The sequence below is a fragment of the Eubalaena glacialis genome, chromosome 2, assembly GCF_028564815.1.
Source record: "Eubalaena glacialis isolate mEubGla1 chromosome 2, mEubGla1.1.hap2.+ XY, whole genome shotgun sequence".
Lineage (NCBI taxonomy): Eukaryota > Metazoa > Chordata > Mammalia > Artiodactyla > Balaenidae > Eubalaena > Eubalaena glacialis.
Genome location: NC_083717.1, coordinates 157,725,916 through 157,742,150, shown reverse-complemented (window position 1 = coordinate 157,742,150; position 16,235 = coordinate 157,725,916). Strand labels below are relative to the sequence as shown.

Sequence of the window (16,235 nt, the reverse complement as noted above, 5' to 3'; positions counted from 1 at the left end):
CTTCCTTGTAGTGTTTAAGAATCCTGTAGCAAGAATCCTGCTAAGGCAGCTTAACCAGAATCACCCTCCCTCAATATCTGATTGAGTGCCTCATCCTTCATTATCCCCCAGTTGATGTCTGATTACACCCACCTACTTTCAGTAAGAATACTGTTGAGTGATGTAGCAATAATCCCCCCTATGCCTGATGTTTCTTCATAGTAATTTTCCATCCACTGACCCCCATCCCCTACTCCTTGGCTATAAATTCCCACTTTTCCTGTTGTATTCAGAGTTGAGTCCAATCTCTCTCCCCTATTACAAAACCCTACCACAGTAGCCCCCGTTGAATAAAGTCTGCCTTACCATCTTAAAAAGTGTCATGAATAATCTTTTCTTTAACACCTCCACACCTTTTTTGATCACATATTTCTCAATAGTTTTTTTAACCATTCATATATATATAAACATATATACATATATATGGTTAGATTTCAAAGTTTATACTGTTATATCATGTTAACTATTTTTAAAAATACAGATATAAAAAGAAAAAGAAAAATGTTGATATTAAAAAGTAAATATTACAAACAGGGATTGTACTATTCTCTTCCTGTATCTCAAAAGTCATCTTGCATTTATCTCACCTTGAGGTCATTCCTTAAACTATTTCCCAACAGATGGTGTACCGAGGTGATTCCTGGGTTCACATCTTAAAAAGCAGTAATGGTGCCTGTTGCAATTTCTACTTTTAAATTCTCAGTTAAACAAAAAATAACTACTAAAGTTTTTTCTCTTTAAAATGGAACACTTTGAGAGCATCCAAAAGTGAGCACTTAGGACAGTTAATACAGATCAGCCAAATGTGTCTAGGAGTCAGTCACTCAGTTGATTTATCACTCTGCTGAACCCTGCTAATGACAATAGCAGTCTTGATACCTGCAGTTTTTAATGGTTTTTATTCTTAGTCAAACGAATTTAATTAACATCCCAAATGGACCACTGATTTAAAATAGGAGTCAAAAGGAAAATTCTTTCAAAATGTTAGTTAATGGAAAGCATTAAAACTAATAAATCTGCACTTTTGTCTCAGGGTGATTTTCGTATCCATATATGTCACTTAGTACATCATATCAAATATTCAAAGGCGAAATACAGTGGTGATTACACCCAATTTGGCTATTTATTGAGAATTATAAAAAAGTTATGTTTCTCATGTTTCATTTGCAAATAAGACCTGAAACCTTCTCTCATCATCTACAAACAAGACACAAAAAATTATTAAAATAATTTGATTTTTTTAAACATAAAAGCAATTATTCCAACCATCAGTCAAAAAAGCGGTTTCTGCTTGGCTTAAATCCTCTAAAAGTGTACTTAATTTTTAGTCCAGCAACAAGCCCTTTTCTTACATATATGAAAGTTTGTATTACATATTAAATAGAAAAAAATTTGTTGGAAGGAAAAATTCCACTCAAAGTTTTGGTATTTATACATTGATTTTTACTTTTGCTAAACACAAAGTGATGAAATATTACTAAATGTGCTCACAGAAGTGAAAGGAGTTCATGATTCAATAAAGGCAGGGAAATTCTGCCTTAAACTAACATGTTTCCAATAAGACTGAAAATGGACGTGATAATACAATCTCGAATAATATACAATGTGCGTGCCTCCTGAAACTGGTCACGTTTGACATTTTAATTACAGCACTATTTTTGTCAAGACAGCAGCCAGTTCTGCTTCATGTCGTATCAACACTTGATTTATGTAAGCAGCGACAAAACAGTATAGATAGCTGTTAAGTTTAGGGCACTTTTCAAATATCCTCGAATGGACACTAATATGCAAATCAAAGACCATTTTGTTGTAAAGGCAAAAAGCCAAGACTTAGTATCCGCTTAGTACGTTAATTACGAACATCTAGCAGAGAGCCAGGCACAGTAGTGGAATGTTTGAAACACTAGTATTTATCTTTACAAACATACATTAAGTCTTTCCAGTTTTCCTAAGTGTCCTTTGGCTTTAATGGTGCTGATAAGTGAAAGCATAAAAAAGCACAACGGAACACATGAAAACCACAATAAATGTCAGCGGTTGTTAGCAACGAAGAGCTCAGCGACAACCACATTTAAAGCCATAGGATCTTTGCGCCTGATACTACAAATCCCAGGGTTCCCTGGGGTGGAGGCGGAGTTACAGTCAAATTGACAGCTTTTTCAGCCAATGACACAGCCAAGCAAAAGACCGCGAGAAGGCCTGATTCTTCCACATTACAACGCTGAAATCATACGAGTTCTGAGCGTATGTGGGTGTTTCAGGGCCCGATTCGAACTACTGAGTATTTCTCACCCGCAGTTACTATCTGGTCAACATAGCAATTCTCTACCCGAGTCTGGCTCTGTGGGAGTTCTAGCGTCTAAACGCTGAAAGGAACTCACGTCACCCTATGTCAACGGAAAGACCCATTCGTCCGAGGAAGAGGCGGAACTCGTTTTATTCTTGCCCTTTATTGGCCACGCAGCAAGGAGACCTAAGCTTTCAGCACAAACGATAAGTCGTTAAAACTTCCGCTAACGTAACGTAAAGGGCAGTGCTGTGCGGCGCTATACGGAAGCTGGGTCTACGCAGGCGCAGATATCTTGCATTCGTCCAATCCGGAGAGAGACCACCCCCTGGCGCTTCTTCGCTCCCCCCCGCCCAACCTCTTTCCCGTCCCCTGGGCTATGGCCCGCCTCTCTGCTGCTGACCAATCCTCTGCATCCTCCTTTGTGCGTTTATCCAATCAGAGAGGTGGAGGGTGGAGTTCCGGTCGACCGGTCCGTGCAGAGGCTGTGCTGCGAGTTCTCTCCTGCAGCAGGTGTGGGCTCTCCGATGAGGTATATTTCCCGGACTTGCGTTGGGCAGGTTCCTGGGATGGGCAGCTCTCTAGACGGGCAACGACAGTGCCGGTTGACTGTAGAAAGCCGAAGCCGCTGAGCCTGTAGCACGAGGAGCAGAGGGAAATGGGGAGGAGCTGGGAGGAGAGAACCACGTGTTGGGGCTTCTGGTGCAGTTGTCGGAGCCCCTGGGTCATGCCCGTGCTGTCCCTGCCCCGCGGGCTTTTAAAGGGTTAGGTTGTTGTTGCCGAAGCCGCCCCCAGCACTTCTCTGGGTTATTCTTGGGTAAAAACAAAGCGCCTATTCGTCAAGTGTTCAAGGAGAGGTAGCCAGGACCTATTTTTCCCCTACCCTCATTCCCTTCCCTCGCATTCTTGAATTACGCACCTCCTGGGTTGGTTAATTTTCGGGGTCAGAAAGCAGATTTTCCTTTGGGAAGAGACGTGCTGGAGTGTATAGTACGAACTCTGAGACTAGCTACTATGATAAGCACTTTACGTGTATTATCTCATTTAATCCATACAGCAACATCTAAAGGGTTAGGTACTGTTACGGTTCTCATTTTCATGCGAAGAAACAGATATGTTAAGTTACTCGTCCACTGGTTCTCTTCAGCTTTTCTCTGACCACTTAATTGAGTGTGACATTCGGCTTCCATGCTCGTAAAATTTAAATATGGTATTGCTTGTAAAATGTTGGTCTTGTTTTCTTTCCTAACTTGAAGTTATTTTAGAAGTTAATACAACATACCTGGAAGTAAATCGATTAATGTTATCGAGGTAAAATAGTAGAAAGACATCAGAGTAGGAGCCATTTACTAACCTTTGGGCAAGTCACCTTCTCAGCCGCCGCTTCCTCCACTGCAGAATTGAAATCAATTCCAGAGTTGTCTACTTCCTGGAGTCGTGAGGATCAAATGATATAATATGTATAAATTACTGATGTTAACTACATATGACAGTTTTCTGCTTTTCAAATTCTTTCCTGTGGAAGCTGGACTATCATTAATATGCAATATATATTATAATTAAAATATTATATATATACACACATACAGTGGTTAGCATGCAGCCTAGTACCACTTGAGTGTGAAATACCTCTTAAGCGTATGTGGCCCACTTATCTGCTTATCTAGGGTTCAGGATAGTATTCCCTGTGAATACAGAAGTGGTACTTGTCTGGTTTGTATTCTTTCCTCAGACTGCTGTAGATAGCATAAAGCAAAAGTAGATCAGCTCATTTAACTGCTTTTCTGAGTTCTGATTACTTTGGGAGACTCTGAAGGGAGGTCCCATTTCCTTGCCTTTTTCAGCTTCTGGTAGCCTCTTACATTCCTTGGCTTGTGGCTCCTTCATTTTAAAAGCACATCACTTCAATCTCTGCTTCCGTAATCATATCACCTTCTCTTCCGTAGTCAAATCCGTCTGCTTTCGTCTTAGTGGGGGCACTTGTGTTTATACTTAGGTCCCATCTAGATAATCCAGAATAATCTCTCCATCTCAAGATCCTTAGCTTAATTACAAAATCCCTTTTGATGTATAAGGAGACGTTCATAGGTTCCAGGAATTAGAGCTTGGATGTTTTGGGGGTGCATTATTTAGCTTGCCACAAAGGGTATAAAGAAGGGTAAAACATATCCTATCCTAGTGCAGCTTAAAGTCTAGTAGGATATGCTGTAAGAGAAAAAAAAAAATGACTTCTGGATTGCTGTGAAAAGACCCTTCTAAGTTACCATAGGTTGATACGTCAGCTTTTCCCCCTGGAAAACAGAAGAGGTAAATGAATATTCCTGTGGTAATGTGGATACAAAGCCTGAATTAACCCCTTAGAAGAGTGAAATTTCTTAATATTCTAATCTTCTGCCTTAAAAATTCATGTGAGTATTGCATTCAATTTCATAATATTTGTGTTTGATACTATTTTGAACTATTGCCACATCATAACATTGCTGTTCTACGGAGATAGACAGTTTATTTTGTGGCTTCTTATAATAGCCAGTTTACTATAGTCGTAGGTGTGTCCCCTAGTTTAAGAAGCATGACCTCAGATGATGGGGATTTATTATAAGGAAGCCATTTATGCAACTAAATACGCTGAGTCTCATTGCTCCTAAGGCTAGAATATGCACTAGGCTTCATGGAGAACTGGACTGATAGTCCCTCACGATTGATATCCTCTAGTCCCCCCAGCAAGGAGATAGTAGCTCTGATGACTTCAGTTTTTTGTTGTATCTTCAGAAGAAGGTAATAATCTGTTGCTCTCATGTCTGGCTGGAATTAATAATTCTCAGGAGACAGAATCTGATGAGTTGGGTTTGTTACCATCCCACCCAGTACGGATATGTTGGAATAAGATAAAATACGAAAGAACCCAGCTTCAAGTAGGCATTCAGTATATAAGAACTACTCTGTAACAGTCTCTGTGCTTTTTGCGTGGAGATGGAAGGGTAAAGGGCAAGGAGAAGCACATGTGGGACATTTCTGTGGGCCAGGCCTAGAAGTGACCTACATTTTTCTCAGGTTCTTTTGGCTAAAACTCTGTCACATAGCCACACCTAACCAGTCTAGTTGTGTGCCTACGCTAGTGATCTGCTGATAAGTTAGCAGTCTGCTACAATGGGCAATACCTGTAGCCAACTTGTTAAGACTTGTCCTCAGCCCTTAGTTTCCAGCCTTTAGTTTCTTCACCCTGTGAACTCTGTTGGTGTCCAAATGCCTCTAGACAAACCTATTACACAAATTTCTTTTTTTGCTGGCTCCATACCTTTGCCATCATCAGGTCCACAAGAAAAAGTCTCACATCCTTTGCTCTATAAATAACAATGCAGTGCGATGCACCCATTTGTCCTTGTTCTGTTTGAGCAGGCATCCAGCCACAGTATCTTGGACTTTTCCAGGCATGGCTCTTGTATCAGCAGTCTACAGGGTACCAGATCAAGGTCTGAGTTTGACTGTAATGGCCTATATGGGAAAAGAATCTAAAAAAGAGTGGATATATGTGAACAGATTCACTTTGCTGTACAGCATAAAGTAACACAACATTGTAGATCAACTCTACTCCAATAAAAAATAATAATTTTTAAAAAGAAATTTTAAAAAAAGGCCTGAGTTTGAACTACTCTCGTGCATGCTAAAGTGGGCCCAAGGAAAAAATTCTGTAATATTTTTCCACAAATAACTTATTCCAAAAAAATTCTTTATCAGCTTCTTTAGTGCTTTTATTCCCTCAAAGTGGTGTCAAGCTAATGATTACAAGACTAGTTTTAGGCCGTCTTCTTTGCAAGTCCAATGTGGGTGGTCCACCACCTAACTTAGGGCTGTGAGGGTATAGTACACAGTTTATAGCTACAACATTTTTATTTTTGTGCACTTAAGGTACAGTTTATTGGGTGTTTTCTCGATAATTATATAACTGATAATCCAAACCTAAGCTATTTCACTTATTTGTTAAATGTTCCTATTTGCTTCACTAGCCTTCTCTGTTCCTTGGCTGGGTAGTAATTCAGGTGAAATAGATATAGAGGAATGAACATTTAAAAAAATTTTTTAAATAAATTTATTTATTTATTTTTGGCTGCGTTGGGTCTTTGTTGCTGCACATGGGCTTTCTCTAGTTGCGGCAAGCGGGGGCTACTCTTTGTTGTGGTGCGTGGGCTTCTCATTGTGGTGGCTTCTCTTGTTGTGGAGCACAGGCTCTAGGCGCGCGGGCTTCAGTAGTTGTGGCACACGGGCTCTAGAGCGCAGGCTCAGTAGTTGTGGCATACGGGCTCTAGAGCGCAGGCTCAGTAGTTGTGGCTCGCGGGCTCTAGAGCGCAGGCTCAGTAGTTGTGGCGCACGGGCTTAGTTGCTCCGCGGCATGTGGGATCTTCCCGGACCAGGGCTCGAACCCATGTCCCCTGCATTGGCAGGTGGATTCTTAACCACTGCACCACCAGAGAAGTCCTAGAGGAATGAACATTTTTATTTGTTTATTTTTTTATTCATTTATTTTATTTATTTATTGGCTGTGTTGGGTCTTCATTGCTGCGTGCAGGCTTTCTCTAGTTGCGGCAAGTGGGGGCTACTCTTCCTTGTGGTGCGCAAGCTTCTCATTGCGGTGGCTTCTCTTGTTGCAGAGCACGGGCTCTAGGCGCACGGGCTTCAGTAGTTGTGGCTCGCGGGCTCTAGAGCGCAGGCTCAGTAGTTGTGGCGCATGAGCTTAGTTGCTCTGCGGCATGTGGGATCTTCCCGGACGAGGGCTCGAACCCATGTCTCCTGCATTGGCAGGTGGATTCCTAACCCCTGCGCCGCCAGGGATGTCCCGGAATGAACAATTTTAAAAACTATCTTTGAAACGGATAATCTCTGGGAAGCTAGCATTTAAGTGATTGAGATGAATGGTAGTTAGAAGTGATTTTTTTTTTTACTTCCTGAAAAATAGTATTATTATAGAGTTACATTATTTCACATTTATGCATTTAAAATTGGATTCAGTTACCTTGTTTGTGTGTGTGTGTGTGTGTAAGTAACTCCCTATCACTTAGCTTTAAATGCAGATTTTTCTTGGGTTCCAAGTTCATTCTGGCTGAATTAACTTGTTCATCATTTCAGCTAGATAACTTGTACATCATACAATAATGAGATTTTTAGCAAATCTCTTTACATTTTAACGACCATAAAACTTCATTATGTATATTTTCCAAATGTTCTTGGCTGTGAAACAACTTGAAAAGTATAAAGCTTAAAATTTTGGCAGCATGATGTAATAGAAGAAGCACTTGGAGTCAGAAGGTATATCTAGACCATGCACAATATTTAACTTTTCTGAGCTTAAGTTTCGTATTTGTAAAATAAGAATAATAGTACTTCTCCTACTTAACTCTCAGAGTTGTGAGAAACAGACGAAATAACATACTATAGTCCTTTGAAAAATGTAATTCTTTCATAAACAAAATATAAGGTTATATTAAGTATCTGTTATACCTTAAAAGGGTTCAAATTTAGCATGAATTCTATTGTGAAATCCACTCGTTCAAGTGATTTTTTTTTTTTTTTAGGTTTTTTGCTGCTTCATAAGATGACTGGACCAAAAAATGATAAAAATCCTGTCTATCAAGTCTTTTAAATTAATATTAGTGTTAATTAATATTATTTTCCCAATTTCATTCCTTTGGTTTGCTAACAGTACAATTTCATAGGAAAATTAAAAGAAACCTCTTCTTCCAAAGACTAATAACTTTTCCTGATAGTGTAGATTAGTTTACCATATCAGTTAACATATTTCTTTTACATGTTTCTTTGTATTAGTATGTATGCTGAGGTAAGTGATGGCTCCATTCTCTTTGTGGACATTCATCCTGATCATTAGTACTTTTTATTGGCCTAAAAAAAAAAAGAAGAATTTCACCATTCCTTGAATTGCAGTGGAGCTAGTGGTTAAGAGCACAGATCCTTAAACCTGACGACCTGAGTTGAATACTGGCTCCAATTATAACTACTTTGTAGGCTGTTAGGATTAAATGAGTAAATATTTGTGAAGTGCTTAAAACAGTGCCTGACAAACACTATTAAATAAATTCCTTCCTTAATGATTTTATTCAATATCATTCATCAAGTATTAATGTGAAATAATAGCTAAAAGAGAAAAAGCTCTAGGGGATGGCTTATATTTTAAATTATATCTTGTAGCTGATATTTTAAGTCTCTAAGCCTATAAATACTTGGAAATTTACACATACATTCAAATAAAATTTGCACTGGATTTCACATCATTGATATTACCACTGTCTTAAAAAACTTTGTTAAGGCCTTCCACATATTTATGCTTTAAATATTTTAACTTTATGTTGCTTGGTTGTATGAAGTCATTTTGATTAGTGCAAATAAGAATTATAACAGGACTTCACATTTGAATGGCCATTTAAGAATGCTTTGTAAAATATTTCCTTTATATCATTTGAGAGGCAGTATAAGAAAGTATTTAAGAGTGTGGGCTCTGAAACCAGTTTTTTGTTTTTTTTTTTTTTAGTTAATTAATTTTTTTTATTTTTGGCTGTGTTGGGTCTTCATTTCTGTGTGAGGGCTTTCTCTAGTTGCGGCAAGCGGGGACCACTCTTCATCGCGGTGCGCGGGCCTCTCACTATCGCGGCCTCTCTAGTTGTGGAGCACAGGCTCCAGACGCGCAGGCTCAGTAGTTGTGGCTCACGGGCCCAGTTGCTCCGCGGCATGTGGCATCTTCCCAGACCAGGGCTCGAACCCGTGTCCCCTGCATTGGCAGGCAGATTCTCAACCACTGCGCCACCAGGGAAGCCCCTGAAACCAGTTTTGAGTTCCAGTCCCTGCTATGCATTTGTGAGCAAAGTGACCTCTGGCATATCACCTACCTTTTCTAAGCTTTACTTCCTAATTATAAAATGGGAGAAGTAAGTGTACCTACTTTGTAGGGCTGTCTGGAAGGTTAAAGAGATATAATGCATATAAGGCATTTAGAACAGTGCCTGGATTATAACAAGAGTTCAGTATGTCTTAGTTACTGTTAATGTCACTGATGCATACAAAAGTATCAGTAAACAGAACAAGTGGAAAATGTGAGGCAACCAAGATTCAGATTGGATCTGTAATTTACTGAAGGTCACATGCAAAAAAAAAAAAAGGTAAGCCTCCTTACTTCTAGTGCAGATCTTTTCCCATAAAAACACTGCCTTCATTTCCACCTTTAACACCTTTCAGCTCACTCATATTGACTAGGTCCATCTCAGAGACACGTTCCTTCATTTTCCATTGTGTTTCCAATTCTTGGCTGCTTGTTAGAGTATTTTTATCTTGGTTCTAATTCTGTCAGACTGCTTCCCTTTCTTCATGAATCCTTCAGCCCTGTATTACTCAGACCTAAAGTTGTTAGCATGCATGACAGGCATCTGTTTTCAAGAAAGGAAGAAAGAAAAGATACTGAAGCTAAATTTTCCATAATGGTTAGTTTTTGTTGTTGTTGTTTTTTAATTAAGTAATTAATTATTTAAGTTTTGGCTGTGTTGGCTCTTCGTTGCTGTGTGCGGGCTTTCTCTAGTTGCAGTGAGCAGGGGCTACTCTTCGTTGCGGTGCGCGGGCTTCTCATTGTTGTGGCTTCTCTTGTTGTGGTGCATGGGCTCTAGGCACGCGGGCTTCAGTAGTTGGGACATGCGGGCTCTAGGGCACAGGCTCAGTAGTCGTGGCGCACGGACTTAGTTGCTCCGTGGCATGTGGGATCTTCCCGGACCAGGGCTGGAACCTGTGTCCCCTACATTGGCAGGCGGATTCTTAACCACTGCGCCACTGTGATTTCATTAGCCTATCATTAATTTGTATTTAATGTAGCACTGAATTATTTTTGCAGAGCTATTTTATTCTTTCCAAACTTTCCCTTCCCCTGCCCCCCCCACCCAGAGGTTGTAAAGTCAAATTATTTCTTAGGAACTAAGAAGGGAGCCTGAAAATCACACAAATACCCTGAGCCATTCTAAAAGTAGGAAGAATACAATTTTTTGAATCATTGGGTTATTTTTTAAAATCTTGAAAGATTATAATGTGGATGTATCTTTTTGGCATCAAAAGCATGTTTATATCATATAAGAAAAGCACATAGTATTTAGTGCATTATACTGGAATTTTGAGTTAGTTTGATCCCGTAAAGTATTTTGTGAAAGAAGAGTTGCATTTTGAACATACTGGTCTGAAATTTGAGTTTGTAGATCTAGTTATTAAATTGCATTCAAACCGTCAGGTGTTTGTTGAATACTTTCTGCCTATAGGGTACTGTGTGAGATGGTAAGGTGATGTTCCCAAATCCTAGCCCTTTCCTTAGCTTTCTCAGTTATGCCTTCCTGGTGCTTTCTATGATGTTAGGAGTTTGAGTGAATTTACCTCTAAACTGTGGTTATGGATGTTTTATCAATGTTGATAATATTATTACTATTTAATTTCTCCACAAAATGGATAGCTGCTTCTAAAGCTTGGTCTCTGTGTGTGTGTGTGTGTTTCCTGTCTTTGACTGTCATTGTTTTACATCTATGTGTAGTTCCTTATCTTTGCCTCCTGCCTGCCTCTATTGAGTGTGTTTTGTGTGTGTTTATATTTTTATACTCCTCTCATGGGAAGTAGCATTTCGTGAGGTAAGCTGTGGAGTTAGTCTCAGGCTGGTGGAGGATTGATATTAGAGAATTGGAAAATATGGTTCCTGTCCTTAAGAAGTTTATACTTTACACTGGAGAAAGAAGCAAATATAAATATATAAAACATAACTAGAGATAAATAACACTTTAGTATATTTGGTATATGATTGCTAAATGAATAACAGTTGATATTTTGGCATTCAGAGGAAGTAGAAACTCACTTTAGGCTTAGTTAAGAAAGATTTTGTAGTACTGGTAGAATTTGAGCTATATCTTGAAGCATGGGTATTATCTAGATAACTCAAGAAAATGATGTAGGAGTCTTGGAGAGAGTAGCAACTCTTTTTGCAGTTGTATTGTGGGGAAAATATTTTGCCTAGCCTATTAAAGTATTGATGAGTCTGGGCTTGCTATAAAATATAGTGTGTAATTCACATGTTCAAACATCTGCAGTTCATGCAGAAACAACAAAAGAATGTATATCAGACTTCATAAAAATTAAGTGTTTCGTTTTATGTACTTAAGAAATGTTTGTGAAATCTATATTTGCTTTTATTTCTGATATACTGAGTGTCAATATTTTTTACAACATGAAGTTGGCTTCTAAGAATAAAACTCTCACATGATATTTCTCGTGTGGGAAGTAAGAAATTTTCCCGTTCTTGACATCTTTGGCCAGGAATCAGATGTTAAGTCAAGTGTTTCCTGTTCATGCTCTGTATCAGGCACAGCGGAGGTTATTGCAGTTGCAGGCGAGAGGTAATGGAAAACAGGAGGATAGTGGCAGGACAAACAGTGAGGAGATGGATGTAAAGGGAGATTTTCAAGGTAGACTTTATTAGCTAGGGGAATCTTGTCGTTTGCCTCCCTTTAATCAAAGGTAATTCTGAGCCTTGGTGACTGAGAAGATTGTGCAGTTAACAGAGATGAAGAATATATGTTTGAGTTACATTTTGAGTATATTTAATTTGAACTTTTGGCAGCACGTTCAGGGGTAGAGGTCTAGGCAGACATTAGAAATATAGGATTGGAATTTTGAAGAGAGATCAGGGTTGAGGATAAAATCTAGGAGTTCACATAGGGGTAGGAATTTATATTGCCAGGTGAAGAGGAAAAAACAACTTAAGAAAATCTCAGTTATCCTCGGTAACAGTGGAAATTTATTCTGTTTAGAGACTTTGTAATTAAGTCCTGAATGATGTTTTTTGTCATTCTCTAATTTTTGCACCTGTTGCTCGATGGCAGTAGTCATCAGTGCCATGAGCAAAGAAGGCAAGTATTAAAAAAGAATTTGGTAGCTTAAGTCTTCATGTTTAGTAAAGTTAAACTTGACAGTACATTATTTCCAGTCCTTTTTATCCTTCACATCAGATCTATACAGTAAGCGTGGAATTTTTTTTTTCCTCTTAATATCCGGCTTTTGTAGCATGGTTCAAGAATTATGCCTTTTGTTGGTTATTTTTCTAATATCAGGATCTTTCACTGTGTTCAGAGGAAAGGAAATGAGTTTAGAACTTAACTAGATTCTGATCTTCCCGTGATATGGCACAAAGTGGTTAAGAGAACTGGTCTGTCCTATTGAATCTTTACACGAATATAAAGCTATAAATATTTATGTTTAAGGGTTTTTACCACTGTTTTGATTTCTATTTCAATAGATCCCTTTTGGATACTCATCTGATTTGGAGTAATAAATAGTGAATCTATACTTCAAAATGTAAAAGAAGATATCTTTAACTATCAATTTATAAATATTTATAAACTGTTGCCTTTTGTATGAGAGATATGTGGACGTGATTATAAGCTCTCCAGTATTAGGAAGCCTCATTCTGGCTTAACCTTATTTCAGGCACTGGTTAACAGTGAAAATTAAAAGAATTATTAGTATGTTGAAGTGTTAAAGCATCTTTCTGTTTGGTGACTTTTGGGGAGAACATTTCATACTGTGAATTCACTGTAGAAGTATCTAGTATGCTTGTCTCCCTGCCCCCCCTCCCCCCCAGTGTATATATTCAGTTTGATGTCAGTTATCATGGTTAACAGCATGGGGGATATGTATATATATATGTAAAATCTAATAGGTTATTCTGCAAGTTTATCGTTTGACACTTGCATTTCTTTGAAGTTCTCTGTGCTGGCACTTCTTGGTCTTTCGGGCCAGGCATCATTCTGAGCACTTAACATGTAGTAATTAGTTTATATCTTATAACAACCCTGTTAGGTTGGAACTGTTAACCTCTGTTTAAAGAATAGGAAGCTGAAGCACATAGCTAGTGAAGCCAGAATTTTTTTTTTTAACATCTTTATTGGAGTATAATTGCTTTACAATGGTGTGTTAGTTTCTGCTTTATAACAAAGTGAATCAGCTATACATATACATATATCCCCATATCCCCTCCCTCTTGCGTCTCCCTCCCATCCTCCCTATCCCACCCCTCTAGGTGGTCACAAAGCACAGAGCTGATCTCCCTGTGCTATGCAGCTGGTGAAGCCAGAATTTGAACCCTGACAGTCTGGCGGTATACCCATTCTCTTAACTACTGTGCAATACCTATTTCTCTAAGCCTCAGTTTCCTCACCTAAACAGCAGTAATAAAAAGATTATCTTTTAGGGTTATTGGTAGGGTTAAATGAAGCAATGCATGTGAAGAGACTGATACAGGAACCTAGTTATTAATGATCAGTTAATACTAGCTGTCTATTGTTTGGCCACTTTTCTGAGGTTCTTCTGTTTCTTTTTTTTTTCTTTGTCTCCTTTATAGTTTTTATTTTTCCTCTGCCCATTCCTTTAACTGGTGTTTCAGGGTTCCATTCTTTTTTTTTTTCCTAATTTATATTTATTTATTTATGTATGTATATGTATGTATGTATGGCAGCATTGGGTCTTCATTTCTCCGCGTGTGCTTTCTCTAGTTGTGGCGAGCAGGGACTACTCTTTGCTGCGGTGCATGGGCTTGTCATTGCGGTGGCCTCTCTTGTTGTGGAGCATGGGCTGTAGGGCCCGCAGGCTTCAGTAGTTGTGGCTCGCAGGCTCTAGAGTGCAGGCTCAGTAGTTGTGGCGCACGGGCTTAATTGCTCTGCGGCATGTGGGATCTTCCCGGACCAGGGCTCGAACCCATGTCCCCTGCATTGGCAGGCGGATTCTTAACCACTGCGCCACCAGGGAAGCTCTCAGGATTCCATTCTTGACCTGTTGTTTTATATCATTCTGTATAATTCCCCTTCAGGAGTTTCATCCAATTCCCTAGTTTTTAACTACTGCCTATTTCCTATAGTCTGATGACCCAGTTTTATACTTTCCTCCTGAGCTGTAAACTGATGTATCCAAATGTCTATTTTACATCCTCCCTTGGCTACCCCCATATGTCCCTCCAGCCTGATGTGGATAAAACTGTAAAAGGATTTTAATCTAAAATGGAATTGAAGGATATGGAATGGAGAATCTCACACTTGTCCTCTCAGAACAATGAAACTTAAAGACTGACTGATTTCCCATAAATGCCTGATTTACAAAAGACTGAAACTTAACCTCTGACCAATGAATCTCTCCTTGTCTTTGAGCCAGTGAACCCTCTGCATGGCCCCTAGTTGGACCCTCCCCTTTTGCACTCCTTGCCTATAAATGCAACCCAACCTAAACCTTCAGTGGACTCACATGTAGCTTACTGCAGCATGCATGTCCCGAACTGCAATATCTCTGCTACTCCAGGATAAACTCGATTTTTGGTAACCCGAGTTTGCCTCAGCTTACCTCTTTTCTTTTAGGTTGACATTACATGGTGTCATAAGTGATCTGAAGGCGCCAACCACTTGAACTTCCGGGATCAAGTGAGGTTCCTGCACTTGAGTCCTTTGCACTGTTTGCTTCTGTGAGTCGCTGTAACTTTCAGTTTGGTAAGTCTCCTCTCAGATCTCAAGCTACCTCCTTTTGGTTGAGCTGTCTTACTTTATTCAAAATCTAGATAAAGACAGATTGTCTTTCTGGTAAGTTCTCTTTTGTTTCTGATAATTTTATCTAGTCATCTGAATGTACTAAAGGTGGTCTCCCCCTTGGGGAATCCTAGCCAGTTTTATGTTAAAAAAATTATGGTCCTTCCTCATGTGCATGTTTGACTAAATAGACCAATCTTACAAAGGATAACATAGAACTCCAACTGTCATTTTGTGGAACCTTTGCTCTCCCCAAACTTGTTTTCTTTGAACTAAGTTAGAAGACCATGGCTACAATATTAAGCAATCTGGGTGGGATTGTTATTTTAATTGGTATCTAGAGGCTACTAAACATTCAGGATTCTAAAATTGCCTCCTTATTGTTTCTACATTAACTGAAGCAAATAAACAACCAAAGATGGATAAAAAAGTTCCAGAGCCCTTTTCCTCAGTGCTAACCGAGGTCCTTTCTAACCCCACTGTTCCACCTCCTCTGTATCCCTCCTTGCCCCTTCCTGAGTCTCTCCTCTGTCTGAATTTACTTTCGTTCCTCACCAAACTGAGCCCATTAAGATCTTCTTTTTCAAAATGAGACCTTCTGAGCATTCTACTAAAAACTGCCGTAGATTTCCTACGCCCCATGGACAAAGACCAAAATTAGGGCTGTAATTAAGGATTTCCCCAAGGTAACTGAGGATCCCCATACATTTGCTGAGGAATTCAGTATTGTAACCCCAACCTACCAACGTAGTCTCTCTGGTCTCTATTAATTAGTTCATTTGCTTGTTGGAGAATGTCAGGCCCCACAATGGATTAAAACTGCAGGTTGGGGAAACCCTGAACAACTTCTAGGGTTTAAGCTAAACCAACCAGTAGTCCTTTTATATGGTCAACCTCATCGTATAGCCAAAAGGCTGCACAGAACCATCCCTAGAGCCTTCCCCAAACCTGTGGACTGGAATAAAACTCAGGTATGCATCCAAAAGCCTGCCGAATCCTTCCATGACTATTACAACAAACTCCAAATTGTTTTCAAAGAAAATTCTGGACTCCCCATAGACGTTGAGTCCACTCAGGTGGCTTTTTTTTTTTTTTTTAAATGGTATTTTTTTTTAAAACTAATTTATTTATTTTATTTATTTTTGGCTGTGTTGGGTCTTCGTTGCTGCGCGCAGGCTTTCTCTAGTTGCGGCGAGCGGGGGATACTCTTCGTTGCGGCGCGCGGGCTTCTCATTGTGGTGGCTTCTCTTGTTGTGGAGCATGGGCTCTAGGCACGTGGGCTTCAGTAGCTGTGGCTCACGGGCTCAGTAGTTGTGGCTCTC

The 16,235-nt window shown here is 39.4% G+C and overlaps 1 protein-coding gene across 2 annotated transcripts in view; it reads left to right on the top strand.

Moving 5' to 3' along the window:
* Positions 1 to 2,801: 2,801 nt before the first annotated feature.
* The window catches only part of WDR89 (WD repeat domain 89), a 34,756-nt gene continuing 21,322 nt past the window's right edge, over positions 2,802 to 16,235 (top strand). For both annotated transcript variants that reach the window (XR_009699565.1, XM_061182663.1), the window contains exons 1-2: positions 2,802 to 2,858; positions 14,749 to 14,877. The gene's annotated coding sequence lies outside the window, so the exon portion shown is untranslated. The remainder of the gene's footprint in view (positions 2,859 to 14,748; positions 14,878 to 16,235) is intronic.